Raw genomic sequence first — 15717 nt, forward strand, 5'->3', positions numbered from 1 at the left:
TTTCTGTAGTCACCTGTCTCTCTCCAATTTTAGAATTTTAGGGGCAGAGGCTTGCCCTGTAACCTCACTTCTCCTGTGGAGCTCGAAAGATAGGTTGATTTTTCAGTTTGCTCAGCTTTTTATTTGTTTTAGAGTGGAGTTGGTGACCTCTAAGCTCCTTACATGTTGGACCAGAAACCGAAAGTCCACAAACATACTTTATCCGACTGTGACAAGATAAATACCAGGAGAGAAAGCATTTAGAAACTTGAGTAATTTGACATTGCCATGATACCCAAGTGCATGATTTTATGTTTTATAAAAATATTGGTCTGCAGAAGCTTGGAAATTAGAAACAAAACAAAACAACAATAAACAATTGGCCCTTCACTACAGGTGGAGAAGCATGGGACTAGGAGGCAATCAAGAACATGATGATTTGAGGTGGGAATTTACACCATCTTTGCAGTTATCCAGAAGGTGAGCTGAGATCCCTGGGGAAGGAGGTCAAACTGATTAGGGCTTTTCAGAGTGGACGTGGTGGGGAAGATACAGTGGCATGTGGGCGAGCATAGACATACCCTACTCCGTACTACCTCACCCCTCTATCAGAGCGACCTTTGTAACATGGAGATCAGATCATGGCACGTCTTTGCTTAAATCCTTAGAGACACCCTTCTGCCCAACACTTCTCAACTTCTCGGCACCATTCATAAGGCTGCTCACCCTCTGACCAGAGGTCCCTGTAGCATCGTTTTTTCCCACTCCAGCCCGTGCACCCTTCTCTCCCAGCAGCTGGTTTTCCTAGAGTAGACCACAGCATGCACCGCCACCTCTGTTCTGTACCTCTGTTATGCATATGCAAGGACTCTGCATCAGCAGCCTCTTCTGTTTGAAAGGTCTTCCCTCCTCTCAGTCTCTTCTGGTGAAATCCCACATATCCTTTAACATCATCGTCTTGGAGGTTTTCCTGCATCTGATGTCAAATGCACAGGTGAGGCGGGCCTAGGTGCTCAATCAATGTTGAGTGAACATGGAGCTGGAAGGGGAACTTAGAGATTCAGCCACACCTCTGATCATCTCATGTCCTTGTGTCTTCACTGGGCCTCTCACAGCTGGAAAGGGGGAGGCATTTCAGGCCATTAGGTAGGAGGAATTACCAAATAGCACTAAAACCTGCATCTGAATGCCTCAGGGCTGGGGGAGACTGGAGAAAAGGCCATTCAATATCAGGGGATGAGGAGACCAGCTTTCCAGGATGGAGGCAGCTTTCCTGGGGTTCCCATCCTTCTCAGAGACAGAGCCTCTAAAGCAGGGCTTGGCAAGCTTTTTCTTCAAGGAGCCAGATAATGAATATTTTTGGCTCTGTGGGCCAGACGATGTCTGTTGCAGCTATTTTGTCACTGCAAGGCACAAGCAGCCATGGACAAGTGGGTGTGGCTGAGTTCCAATGACACTCTTACAGAAGTGTTCCAGTAACATTTATGAAAACAGGCTGCAGGCTGGATTTAGCCCACAGGCTGTAGTTTGCCCACCTCTGCTCAAAGGAAAGAAAATGTCCCCTTTCTTCTGCCCTGTCTCTAAATAGCCTTTCGAGGCCTCGCTAAGTTTACCTTTATAGTTTTGAAATTCTTAGATTTTTTTTTCCCCTCCAAAATAGCATAAACAATGAGTCATCTGTCCCTACTTGCCAGTCAGTTGCAGCAGCCTGAAACACCCTTTACCAGTGGAGTGAAAGATGCATGATCTACACTGAACATGTGGAAGTTTGTAAAATTAAACCTTAACCCAGGTCTCTATGAGATAGACACATGAGATTCCTACTGTGAACTGAGAACTAAAACCCTGCCATAAAGTGTTTTGGTAGTATCCCTAGTGCACTTCCTGTGTTTGGGTGGCTATGTGGATTTGGGACCTGGAAAGTGGACTTAAGCTTTTCATAAACTGGGGTAACCCTCGGAGCAGAGATGATGCCCATGTCCATGGCCTACTATACTGTCTAGGATTCACAGCCTATGGGAAAATTTGCTAAGTTACTGATGTCAAAATGTTGCAGCAAAGTGTGTTACAGCTCAGTTGTGACAGCAACCTGGATCTGGGCGAGAGATCAAGCAGCACTCGAAGAGTTGGAGAACTCAGGTTTATTACACCAGCGGGCCCAGAGGAGTTAACACTCCAAGCTCTGGACCCTGTCTGTAGGTTTACACAGCCTTTTATAGGCTACCAGTCTAGACTTTGCAACATTTTGTAACATCATATGCAAATAAGTTATAACAAAGGTGACTAATTATGAACAAGCTTTGTAGAAATGGACCAATCAGGAATGAGAGAAATGGACCAATCAGGAGTGGTAGAAATGGACCAATCAGGAGTGAGCTCCATGCAAATAAATCACTACAAATGGACCAATCAGGAGTTAGCTCAGGAAACCAATAGAATTTTAGGGGTAAGTTCCACTTTCTTAGAAGTAAACTGTTTCAGAGGCAAAAAGTGAGATAATGCCACTGGGCCAGGGAGCCAGATGGTGGTGGCAGGAGAGTAATGGCCCTGCCTGGGGGTCTTGCTGGTGTTTTTCATGGGGCTTCCCACCTATCTTTGCGTTAATAGAGTGGCAGACAATACAGCAATGCATACATTAGGCCAGTGACATTAAAGGTAAGTACACCTACCTCAAATGGTCCTACATTCTGTAAAATGCTCAAACCAAATAGCCATGTAAATTAAAATCTAAAAGAGTGGGGTTACTAAAACCCTGACAGCATCAGAACCAGGGCAGCAGGTGAAGGAAGCTTGCTATCAATATGACAGCCTCTGTCACCTCCCATACCCCAAAGAGGCTCCACAGAGGTCACCCTGTGACTCTTGTTCCCCAGAGTCACAAATCAGGACGTCTTTTGTGCCTGACTGAACAGGTTGACCTAGTAGCAATGCTTGTGCCAGGGAAGCTGTGAGGGTGGAACTTGGACGTGGGCCTCGTCATCTTCTGGTGCTGTTTGAAGTATCCTCAGGTTAGCCACAGTCTCCTACTCTGAAAACTAACCAGTATGGGACATTATTCACCCAGCAGCTTTTGCCCCCAGATGCAGTCAAAATCAGTGTGTACTTTACAGCCATCAGTGGAGTGGTTTCCTTTAAAATCTCAAATTCTTTCCCTTTCCTTATGTCTTTGAGGTTTAAACACCCCCAAGAAAAGTTGGTGATATTCCTGATATCTTGCATCTTGTATTTATGACAACCAGACCTCTTGTAAACTGTATTTCAGATAAACACAATTTATTGAGCACTTACTAGGTCATTACAATGTGAAATCACATAAGAGTGGTGTAGACTATTACCTGATCATCACACAGATGCATAAGCTAGGTTTATTCTCCTGCAGCCTCTTCTTATGAGTGTAGTATGTGATTATTTAGATTTTATCAAAAGGTTATAAGTTAGCAATTTTATATTTCTTTTCTCATCGTGTACCTTTGGACATTTAGTTTTCCATTTTGAAAAGTCCATTTGGAATAAATTTATTGTCGGTGTTGAAGAGGGCTAGTTTTCATTTATTCTAATGTTGTATACTTCAGTGCTTGAATTATTTACTATGGGTTTGGTTATTGACCTATTTTATTTGTCATTTTATGATGTACATATTTTCAGTGGAGACACTTAGGCTAAGCTATATTTATTTATACCACAGTACATTAACCATAAAACTATCTAACTACAGTAAAAAACCACAATAATCTGGAACCCTCGGGGAGTGGGTTATTCAAGATAGCCAAGTTTTAAGAATGAACATTAACTATTTGTGATGGAAACCTTTTTAAATGGATCATACTTTCCCCTCTTGAAAATAAGATAGCGAGTCTCACTGAAGTTTGATAACAACTCAGTAAGAATTGCACTGCATAACTCAGCTCTCGTGAAAAGACTTGGATGTTTTTGGATTTTTTTCTTAATTCTCATGGGCATTCCTTAAACCAGTCCTCTTTGTTCAGTTGCTGTCATCTGTATTTCTCACTCACCTTCAAATTGCTGCTTTATACATCTGTGGACCTGGAGACCACGTGACGGAACTCATGAGAATATAGGCAGGCGTGAGAAAGGGCTTCCGGGGACCCACTGATGGGTCAGCTACCACAGTTGTGTATTGACTTGCCAGCAACTGTTGTCTCCCTGAAAACCCTTATTTGCTAATGTTTCAGTTCTCTGTGTTCTATCCAGTAGGTGGTAAGACAGGGCAGATCTGCTGTGCCTCGTCTTCCTAACATGCTTCTCTACTCTGCAAAACTCTGCAGCAGCTGATTCCAGCCAGGACAGGGCAGCTCTGGGCCTTGTCTCTAGGAGCTAAGGCAGCTAATTGAATACTCATTAGAAAAGAAAATCAGGTTTAAAACAGGCCTCATTTTAAGTTCATAGTTTATTAAATGATGCCTATATTGTGGTAATACCCTTCAAATTCTCCTTCTCTTCTTTATCCTATTGCTTCTTTTTCCTCTTTTTTACATAAAATGCTAAATGTATGCTCTTTGGGCTTGTAATTTATTGGGACTAAAGCTAAAACCTTAATTCTAAAAAAGCATCTCTACACACATTACTGAATATAAAATAGGTAAACAACAAAGATCTACTGTCTAGCACAGGAAACTGTATTCAATTTCTTATAATAACATATAATGGAAAAGAATCTGAAAATAAAATATATATGTATGTATATGTATAACTGAATCACTTTGCTGTACACCTGAAACTGACATTATAAATCAACTACACATCAGTAAAAAATAAAAAATAAATAAATAAAAAAGCATCTCTAATCAAAACTGCAGAATCCTTAATAATTATGATTTTTTAAATACACATTATTATGGATGTGTTTCATTTTTTTTTACTTTAGGTTCTTTGCACAAAAATTGAATGAAAAAACCTTTATTAAAGTTGCTGGCAGGTGAACATTAGACTGGAAACTTGGTTGTTTGACACTTCCGTGGTGCTTTGCAGCTTCTCCAGTGGTCTCATCGTGTTTTCTCACTGGATCCTCAGAACAACGCAAGGGTTATATTGTCCCTCATGTCAGAGCCAGGAGATCAGAGGTGCAGAGGTGTCCAGTGACATGTTTAAGGTCACATTGCTGTTAGCCTCTCAGGATCGAGCCCAGATCCTCTGCTTCCCAGACCTGAAAGTCTTCCCCCATTAGCTCCTAAGTTATCATGCTGGTGAGTACGAGATGAGACTTATTAGTTTACAGTGGGCAGACACTTTAGTTCTCAGTGTGCAGTTGGGGCTGCCAACCCCTCTGAGTATTATGAAGTGTCAGCTCATCCAGAGTGAGACGAGGGGAACTTGATCAGCCTGTGATCGAGGGGAAGAAGTACGTCATCTTCAACTAGCCGTCACCCTGCTGCTGCGGGAGGAGGGGGAGGATTGCCCATTTGGGAGCCGAGGACCAACTGGTCAGTCGTGTACAATAATTTGAGGATCCTGGGACTAAATGTAATAGTTTTAGTTATTACTGTAGATAACTGTCCAGTGTTTTAGAGAATCAAATATTGTTTTGTTTAGTTGTGACCACATATTAGTAGTCAGTTGGTGAAATTATTGTTTTTCAAAACTAGGTGCTAAAGTGTTTTTAGAATTTATTCTGATCCATTTCTTAATACAAACAGTATCTGTACCATTTGTATCCAAAGCACAAGTTTCCTTTATTTTTACTTTCAGATTTCAGAATATACCTATTTTGGAGCTTGAAAACATTAGTCTGGCAACAACAGTTTGCGTGACTGGATTTAATTTGTTATTTACAAACTGTATGGCTTTTTGTTTTAAGAATTGTTAATGATAGGCTATGTTAAACCACTGTTTTTGAAGGTCTATTAAAATGTTACATTCCAAATAGAATAATATTTAAATAAACCTTTAACAAATTTGTATTTTTCTTTTCATTTATGTGTGTATGTGTTTGCTGACGGAATGGAGATTGCTTCTTAAGAAGCCAACCCAACCCCAAATTTCTAAAATGCTCTCATTATCCAGTTTAGTTTTTAAAAAATTGGAAATTTAGGCTGCTCTATTTATATTAACAGACTGGTGCTATCAAGTTAATCCTGTAATTAAAATTCATTTCTCAAAGATGTGGCTAACATCTTGGAAATATTAAAGATTTAAACCCTAAAAATTGGTATGGAAATGATTAAATTTTCCCTATTATTTTTTCCTTCTCTCCCAGAGTGATTCATTTCACTTTCTGTGTCTTCTTCCATGAACCATAATGCTTCTGCAGAGATTCCTAATTCAGTGAAACCTGTTTAGGGGATCATCTCTGGTAGAAAGACAGCTGCCGAAAAGGCATTCACTTTCTGAGCATGGATTTTAGATTATGGCCAATCAAGACTCGGAGCTGGAAGAACACCTGTTAAAAGACGTTTTTCTACAAGGAGATGGTCTCTTTAATCAGATTTCATTGCACTTCAGAAAAAGATTCATTTAAAAATGTGGGTAAAACGGCATCTGCTTTTATGATTCATCCTCACCATCCTTTTAAGGCTGAAAAACCAATTTAGAGTTTATTTACGACGTTGTTCTATGGTAGAAGGAGAAACTTCAACAGAGTGTTTAAAAAGGAAAGACTCCCAGACATTTGATTTGAACCTTTCTCTTGTGAAAAAAAACCTAAGAATTTATTTTTGAATTTTTGCGTGTGCATATAGACAAATGATAGGAATGCTTATGGGCAAACTTTAAAAAGGTATAAGCTTAATTGTGAATATGTGTAATGAAAACTGGAAAACTTTCCTACGCTGAAATTTGTTGCACTTATCTGTGAACAAGGCAAAGTATTATTGATGCTGACTGGTGTTTAGAGAAACTACACTCAACTTTCAACTCTGCTCTAATTAGAGGCACCGTTAAGTACTTAAAACGCAGGTACTTTCTCACATCTGCAGACTATATTGAGCGTAACTATTAGAAGACAAACTTCATTTCGCAAACTGTAATTTAATGGTGTAACAGTGTGCAGACCGGAATATCGGTTGATTTTCAAAACATTTTATTCTCCACCAATTAGCTCAGGTCCTAGAGGGCAAAATGACAAGAGGTTACTCGTTCACTATGTATTTAATTAATTGAAAAATGCTCAAATTGCTTTTACAGTTGTTATTAAAAAGTAGAATCAGTGTTGCCAGTGCTCAACCATAATTGGAACCCCAGGGAATTAAATATTTAGCATTAGTAATGTAACAGCACTCAGGACACAAATTTCTATTTTCGTAATGAAAGCTATACACTGTGAGTGCAAGCGGCTGAAACGACAGCTGTGACAAGGGAAACGGCCTGGGATATTTCAATAAGACACCTCATTGGACAGCAAGTCTTACCACATTACTCGTTGGTAAGAGATCTGCAAGTTTAATTCCCAGCAGAAACCCGTTACCCAAGTATTTAGATTTGTAATTGCACGCAGGATGAACAGTTGGGCAAATGTCTTGCCGTAAGTGGCTGAAATGTATAGTGCTTTCTAAATAATCCTATATAAGTTCATGCCTTTGTCAATTTAAAAATAGCACGACTGTCAGGGCATAAAGATCTTGTTTGTTTTAAGTTTAATTACATTTTAAGCATAAATGCTTTCAGTGTTACAATGAGAAAAGTTGGATATTAGGCTCTAATGAGCTACAGTGGTAGACGGCTGAAAACCCTAAGGGATTCCCTCCGTAAATTAACTGGATAAAAGTACTTGGTTAGGATATTGTTGATGGCTGAGCTGTTCTTAAAACCCAGTTATAGAGCTGTCTCACTCCTGTTTTCATTCTAAACAGGCCCTGTAGAGACTTTAACAGCCGCCTGTTACAACTGTTCAACTTGTCAAAATGTATTATATTACTCCACTAATAAACAGTATTAAAGGGCATTTGACTTCATTTCTCCTTTTCAGAGGGGATCAGGTTGATAAACACAACTGGCTTAGATCGGTCTCATTTTAATTTGTTTATGTCAGCTAAGTAATATTGAAGGTCCCTGGTTTGAATTTGGCAAACATTATTTTCCCGAGGATGTAAAACTTACAAAATATTATGGACAATGGAAACAATTAACGGAGACTATTTATGGTAGAATCTTTGTCTGTGAAAGATGTATGACTTTAACATGTTTCCCCACGTTCAAAGTATTTGAAAAACCGTAGCAAAACTGACATTCTTTGAAGCCTAACTCGACTAATTCCTTTGCCAATAATTCTGTCTTTTCTTTAAAGAAGAAAAAGTTGCGGGACTTTTTGATTTCACAATTTTCTTTTGCTTATCTTTGTCTGAGTCAGAATATGTTTTTGAGAACATATTCTAACTGATCATGATTTCTTTTTTCTTTTATTTTCTGTTATTTTTAGAACACACGTGCTTATTTTTAAAAGAGAGAGAAAAGAAAAATGTAGAAATTTATTTGATAAACCCTCCCTTTTACCCTCTCCCCCAATCCTACTTTCCTGTCTGGTGGTCACCTTGTTAACAGTTTGGCAACATATCCAACATCCATAACATTTTCTGTGCATATTATATGTACATGTGCACATACAGATGTGTATTTATTTATATACATGACACATTTTGGATCATTCCATGAAGTCTGTGATTTGCTTTCTTCCCCCACTTATCATAGATATTTTCCTATTTTGGTGCCCAGATCTTCCTCACTCCTTTTCATAGCTAGTTGTCATTCCATATTTTGGAGGTATAAAATGTATTATCTATTGCCTGTTGATGTCATTTCAAGTCACCTCCAGTTTTGTGCTATGACAACAGTGTTGCAGTGACCTTCTGAGTGTGCCTGAGTGTGTGACTGCAGCAGGTGTGCATGCATCTTTGTGCCTGTGTCATAATAAAACACTGAATTAATGTTTATTGAGTGATTACTCTGCGCCAGGCATTATTCAAAGCAGTTTACATATTATTAACTCATTGTATCACTGCAGTAAAGAGCTAAGATGTATTATAATCTCTGTTTTACATGTACAGAAGCTGAGGCACAGAGAGGTTAAGTAACTTGCCCAGCCAAGGTCACCAGCAAGTGATAGCAGAGCCTTGCCTCAACCCAGGAGATCTGGCACACCAGTCTGCGTTCTTAACCAAAATAGTGAGCCTGCAGAAATATTTTTTTTAAACAATTGTGTCTCCTTATTAGTGAGTTTGAATGTGGTTTCATGTGTTTATTGCCATTACATTTCTTCTGAGAATCGGCCTGTTTCTGTCTTTGCTCATTTTCCCATAGTGTTGTCTTCTTATCAAATTACAACAGATCTTTATTGATAATGGCTGTGGATTCTTGGTTATACTTTATCAAATATTTTTTTCTAAGCCTGTTGCTTATATTTTTACTTTGTTTTATTTTAATATTACTAAATTTTCCTTTATGGATTGAGGTATAAGGAAGCCTTTTACCACCTGCAAGATTACAAGTAAGTTTCCCCACGTTTTTTTCTATTACTTTTAGTTTTTGAAGTTTTGATCTTTAACTCACATGGGATTTATTTGGGTGTGCAATGTGAGATAACAAACTTTTATTTCTAGTAATATCTGCAGGTTCCTTTTGTAAATTGTTCATTTTTTCCCTCTATGGTTTGAAAGATAACCTTTGTCTAATGCTATATTCCATATATCTCTGGATTGCCAGTTCTCTGGAATATTCCATTTGTCTAATCCTGCAACTTTCACACTTTTTACCATTATAACATTAAAAGTAAGTTTAAAATCTTCTAATTAAAAAAAAAACTCTACCAAATAATCTTGAATTATAAAAGAAATATATAAAGATATATATATATAATTACATATGATGTTTCAAAATAAAATTTAACTTCTTGTACATTTTCTTTTTAAGCTAAACATTGGAATCAGTTTGCAAATTTTACTTTGAATTTCCTTTGGGATTTTGATTGGGAATAGATTGAACTTGTAGACTAATTTAGGGGCAGGGATGAATCTTTCTAATCCTGACTCTTTACAATATTTCAGAATAATAGCTAACAAATATTTGTTGAATGAATGAATATGTGTTTTGTTTTGTCTTTGGAGAAGAGGAGAGGGAATAAATATTTGATTATTTTCTAAATATTTTGCATTTTCTTAAAATGATCCTTTTCACTTAGATTTTCAATTTATCATTGGAAATTCTACATATTTTTGCTTAAAAATATTCCACATATCTCTAAGAATGTCTACTTTCTTAATCCAAATGTGGTTTACTTTGGTTTCTCCACTGTTTGTCAGAGTTGCCAGAGTTTTATTGGTCTTTATATATACATAAAATTTTTTTTTGGTTTTATTGATATGCTCTCTTTTTCACTTGTTTGATTTCCCTTTCATCTGAATTCTTCTTTCACTTATTTTAGTTTGTATGGTTGACTTTTTCCTGGGTCTTTTGGCTGAATGTATAGTTTAGTTTTTCCTCTCTCTTGATTTTCGATACATATTTTTAGGCTATAAATTAGCCTCTAAGACCTGTTTTGGCTGTGTCTAGTAGTTTTTATATATGTTGCTTTCATTGTCTTAAATAACTGAATAGTTATGAATATATATGAATAATTTTATACTTTTATTCTTTCTTAACCATAGAGTTATTTTGAAATAGCATTAAAAGACAAGTGGTTGGAGCAATATGGTGGTGGTGGGGGGCATGGGCAAGAAGAAGAGAGCCATTTATTGTTTATTTCTGGTTTTGGTGTTTTTTCATTATAGGTAGAGAATGGAGCCTGTATAATTTCCACTTTGGGTAGTACATTTGGATTTCCTTTGCAGTCAAACATTTTTTGTAAACACTCTACACCTTTAAGAAATGTTCTTTCTCTCTTTAGGAAAAGTATCTTAAGGCTGCTTATTAAATCAAGCTTGTTAATTATGTTTTTCCAATACTCTACATTCTTATTTTCTGTATATTTAAACTGTCCGTCTCTAGAAGCTTATGGTTTTCAGATATTCTCCTGTATTTCCAATAAATTGTTTATGTATTTTGATGTTTTGTTGTTTCAGGGAGTGAAAGTTTGTTTCTTCTTTATCTTCTTGGTAGACTAGACGTTTAATTGACATCAAATTTGTGTCTTTGTTCCCTCTGATTACAGAAGGAAGCCTCTGCCCTAGTATGCTGCTCCTTGTGATTTTTTTTCAAACCCTCCCTATTTTTGAAGAGTCTGTTATTATTTCACATTTTTCTTGCTTCTCCCTCTGTTTGGAGAGGAATTCTCAGTGGCAAACACAGCAGCTACAGCCCACTATACCTCTGGGTGAGGGTGGGTGAGTGTGGGGACAGGCTGGCGCTAGGCTGGGCCAAGGGAGGCCCAGAGGGTGCAAAACTGAGATGCTTACTCTCAGTGTCTGCAAAGTCAGGTGGACCTCAAATGATGCTGAGAGTGAGTGCCTCCCTGAATTTTGCATTCTAGGTGCTTTTACCTGCCTCCCTGCAGTCCCAGCCCTGCTAACAGAGTCCATGGTTCTCCAGGTGGGCCTTTCAGTGATCTGAAATATTGCCCATCACTCACTCTGGTCTTTCATATTTGTCATCCCCAAGTTTGCTTCTCTGAGTTTGCTCTTTTACCACTCCATTAAGAAAGACAACATTCATTTCTATAGCAGCTATTCCTACCTCTGTTTGGATTGTGGTTTACGCTGGTGTTTCTGTTCATTTATTGCTATCTTTTTTTATTTTCATCAAGGTAACGATGAATTAGCTAACAGTGAAACAGCACTAAAAGAAAAATAGAAGGTCTGTACCTCATTCTTTTTCACTTCCTCTCTACTCTGCAGAGGCAACCCTTAAAAAAATCTCTGGCTCTTTCTTCTGTCACTTGCCTTCACATTTCTAAATAATATGATTTCTGCCTTGATTATCAGTTAGTTATAGGTATGTTTTATTGACTTCCACTCATGACATAGGAGTGTACAACTTTGTTACTTCACCATGCCTATTGCTCCAAAACTTGATTCTCCCAATGTAACTTTCAGCTAAATTTGGTTTTTAGTCCCGGGCAAAATATGTGCTTACACTTCTCTAACCATTAAAATATTTTTCTTGAAGCTAATAGTGGACTTCTTTCCACATCTGATTCATTCCCATGTGCTCCATCAAATCTGTTATCACTATCAACAGTTTCTGAACAGTTACATGTATCAGATAATAATTTATCAATTCTCTTTTGGTTTTTCTTTTCTAGAGAACTCTCTCTGGAAACCCTTTTTCCTCCTTCTCTGGTTTGGATTGATTGCTTTCTTGCTTTGCTGCTTGGCTGTCATCCTGAAACTTATCTTTGTGTTTTCCTATGTTAGAGTCTCCGCTTTCTTGTTTTATGTCTTCTTCTTTCTTCCTTCTCATTTTCATGGAGCTCATCCTTTCACAGCATTCTAAAGAAGTATATGTGGAAGTAAAATATTTTCATATGTAATACTCAGTTCATATTCAAATGTCACTATCCCAATAAAGTTTTTTATAGTATTTTCCTCCAACATAGGATCTAATTGAGAATCACCTTTTTTTGGAAAAGCCTTAAAATTAATATTAGATTAATTTTTAATAATTAAATTTCTGCCAGATCTGTGCTCTTGGGAAGAGACCTTACATCCTGGGGAAGAGGGAGAGGATACACAAGGGGACACAGGTGAAGTGGATAGTTTCAAATAGATGTGCTAAGTCCCCCTGGACGTGACCCTGGACTTCCTGGTCATGGCTGGCCTGATGGCTATTGCCAGTTGCATAAATGGTTTATATGCATGTCCTGTCCCTTCTGCTAGTTTGTAGATACCACAGGAACAAGTTCACTCCTTTGAAGAGTGCTATTCTCATGATGCTCTATATGCCCTAAGCATATATATGCTCATTCGTGGAGAGGACAGGGCAGCCCCAAAGAAGACTCACAAATGGAGACAGACCTATACTAGCTGGCTCAGTAAGAAAAGAAAGTAGCCTAGTAATGATCTCTCTCTCTCTTCTTTTTTTTTTTTTTTTCAACCGATTCCCCAAAAAAGGGACTAATTCAGGTCTTAGTTATATTGTCACATCCTCAGAGAACCTGTCCTGGGTTTCCATCTTCTCCCTCATGTATTGTGTCTTCTCCTCCCTAGGCTGCCAGCCCTATCTTGTATCACTGTTTACTCAAATCCTGGCACCTGCTTGATACATATTTGTCAAATGAATAAACGAGGCTAACCAAAGCAGAGCTAGATTATTCTAGACTAGAGGAAGTGTGACATCTTCCTTCTGTCTGGCCTTGAGGAAGCTGCCGTCAGAAGCACCCTTGTTGCCTATGAAGTGCCAGTTTCAGGACCATACCCTGCTTTATGAAGGAGTGAAGTTGGGATCCATGTGGAGAGGAAGATTGCCTGTTCCTCGCTACCCCCACATATGTCTTCCAGCTGTGATTCCCCCTGTCCCTTTTGGGGAAGAGTGTGTAGATCAGTGCTCTGGGTTTGGAAGTTGGTTCATAATGTTAATAATGAGAGTGCACATCTATCGAGCATTTCCTATGTGCTGGGTACCACACCACATGTGTAACATGCATGATCTCATTTAATTCCCATCAGGGACAGATTATCCCTATCACTCCTATTTTTATAAGTGACGATATTGAGGCTCCAAGAAGGCGAGTTGCTCACTCAAGTTCATGGGATTCATGAATGAGCAAACTAGGACTTGGACCCGGGTCTGTCTGATCTAAGGCTTCTGCTGATATAGTCATGTTCTGCTGGCTTCTGTGGTGTTTTCCTCCACCTACATTTCAGCATCACAGACTCACTGGCTGGAGTCATGACATCTCAGAGGAAGAAAGGATCACAGAGGTCATCATCTATCTGGTCCAACTCCTGTCAGCACTCAGGAGAAAATGGAAGCCTAACGTTTCCGGCCACCCATCACTTACATGGTGAGCATTTAGCAGTTGAAGGCTCGCTGGAAGCAGTAGGAACAGAATCTGTAGTGCAAGCAGGCAAAGTGCACAAAAGCTGGCCCCAGACCATTTTTGGCAAGTGCACACAACCCTTTGTCCACAGGATAAAGGTAGGTATACTCTAGAGTAACTTAGATAAGGCCAGTGCTTAGCCTGAGAAAGACACGTTAGAGTTCTACTCTGACATGTATTTCCTTCTGACTTACAATTAATGCAAAACACCTACTATTCCCGTTGGTTGGCTTTCCAAATCCCCGATGCCACTGGCCTTTGTGTTAAAGGAACACTCGCTGCCCGGGACTGCAGACTCATAGGATGATGTGGAATAAAAACAGCAGGACATGATTTGGACTCAAATCACCAGGCCTTTCTCTCCATCCTTCCCCCCAAGTTTACCTAATCCCATAGTTCCTTAACGTTTCCAAAGATTTGAGGGCATGGGGATTACCGTGGAAGTAAGTAGATTTCACATCCTGGAGATGTTTTTGTAGCTGCCACATGTGGCCCCGTGTTAAGTAGCTAAACACTTCAGCTTGCTGGCAGCCAAAGTCAGCCCTCCCCTCCCATGGAGCTCCTTGTGACTTCAAAAAGTATTCCACAGGGTTGCAGAGAAGAGGAAATTTGGGAGAGGGTTACCACTTATGCTGCCTGAATTCATTTTCCATCTTTGTGCTTTCTGGTTATTAGAGCTATGCAGGAGACGATGGAATGGCAGAGAAATTTGAGGGCTTTCTTCAGAGAAGGTGCTAGAAAACCCAATATTTGAAGGAGAGATTGCATTCTTCTAGAAGCAACTTTTTAAAAAAAAAAGCATTACTAAACGTAATTTCAGTTGGAAAGGTTCCTATGACAGATGTGCAGTGTAGGCTGAATCAGTTAAGGGATTCCTTGCTGTATATAAAAGCGCATCTCTTTACATCTCTCAGGAAAAAAAGCAATCGTTTGGAGTGTTTTCCACTGTATGACAATTCTGCTGGTGGCGAGCAAAGCCAGCCTGAGAAGGTATTGCTTACCGAATGGCATGAGAAATACGCCATTTATAAATCCCTGCTGTGCATAGCTGGAAAGCATGAATGAGGCTGGAATAAATATAAGCCACCTGGACACCCCCTGATTGGGGAACATCTTAACAGGAGCTAGCCTGTTGAATTTTTTTATTTTTTTGGCCTGTTAGAATTTCTTAAATCTCAAAGAGGTCTTTAAAGTCTTCTAGATCATCTTCAACACTGAAAATAAACCAACACAATCCCTATTTTGTTCTACTTTATATATTGAAGGAAAACTTAATGTAATGTAATGATTGATTTTTTTTTTTTTACTTTGCAAACTTTTGGCAGAATCCTTAACATTCTGCAATCAGTTGCTGCAGGAGTCAACTTATTACAACCGATTTAACAGAGATGTTAGCATAATTTGTTAGAGCAAATGAACAGCAAAAGGCTGATTTTTATTTTGAAGTGTAGTCAGTCAACAGATATTTACTGCGCATCCCTGCGTGTAAGGAACCGTGTGAGATACTGTAGGCATCACTCATTTAGGATGCCATGACTAACTTAGAACATTAAAGATGTTCTTCTGTTTCCCCTGCAGTGATGCATATTGGGTCTTGACTATGACTTTGGTCATGATTATCTTGGGGAGGAAGGGGGCGGGGCCCTCTCAGCTGCACCTGCCCTTTGGTGCTGAGCCTGACTTGAGTCAGTCTCTCTGTCACTCTGTTTCTGTCTCCTCCACTTAACCCACAGGGTGGACTGAGGTTGGAAAGCTGGAGGTTTCTCTGTGTGAAGCTAATCGGCCCATCTGGGGCTTAAACCCCAGAGTCTTAGACC

General features: G+C 39.0%; 1 long non-coding RNA gene across 6 annotated transcripts in view; it reads left to right on the forward strand.

Annotated features, from left to right (window-relative positions):
• Window positions 1-15717, forward strand: part of LOC105097510 (uncharacterized) — a 47233-nt gene that overhangs the window by 18483 nt on the left and 13033 nt on the right. For 5 of the 6 annotated variants that reach the window (XR_004138920.2, XR_004138919.2, XR_010382302.1 and 2 more), the window contains one exon: window positions 376-459. The exons of the other annotated variant lie outside the window; for it this stretch is intronic. This is a non-coding gene — a long non-coding RNA (uncharacterized LOC105097510). The remainder of the gene's footprint in view (window positions 1-375; window positions 460-15717) is intronic. 6 annotated transcript variants of the gene reach the window in all.

The sequence above is a fragment of the Camelus dromedarius genome, chromosome 9 (assembly GCF_036321535.1).
Source record: "Camelus dromedarius isolate mCamDro1 chromosome 9, mCamDro1.pat, whole genome shotgun sequence".
NCBI lineage: Eukaryota > Metazoa > Chordata > Mammalia > Artiodactyla > Camelidae > Camelus > Camelus dromedarius.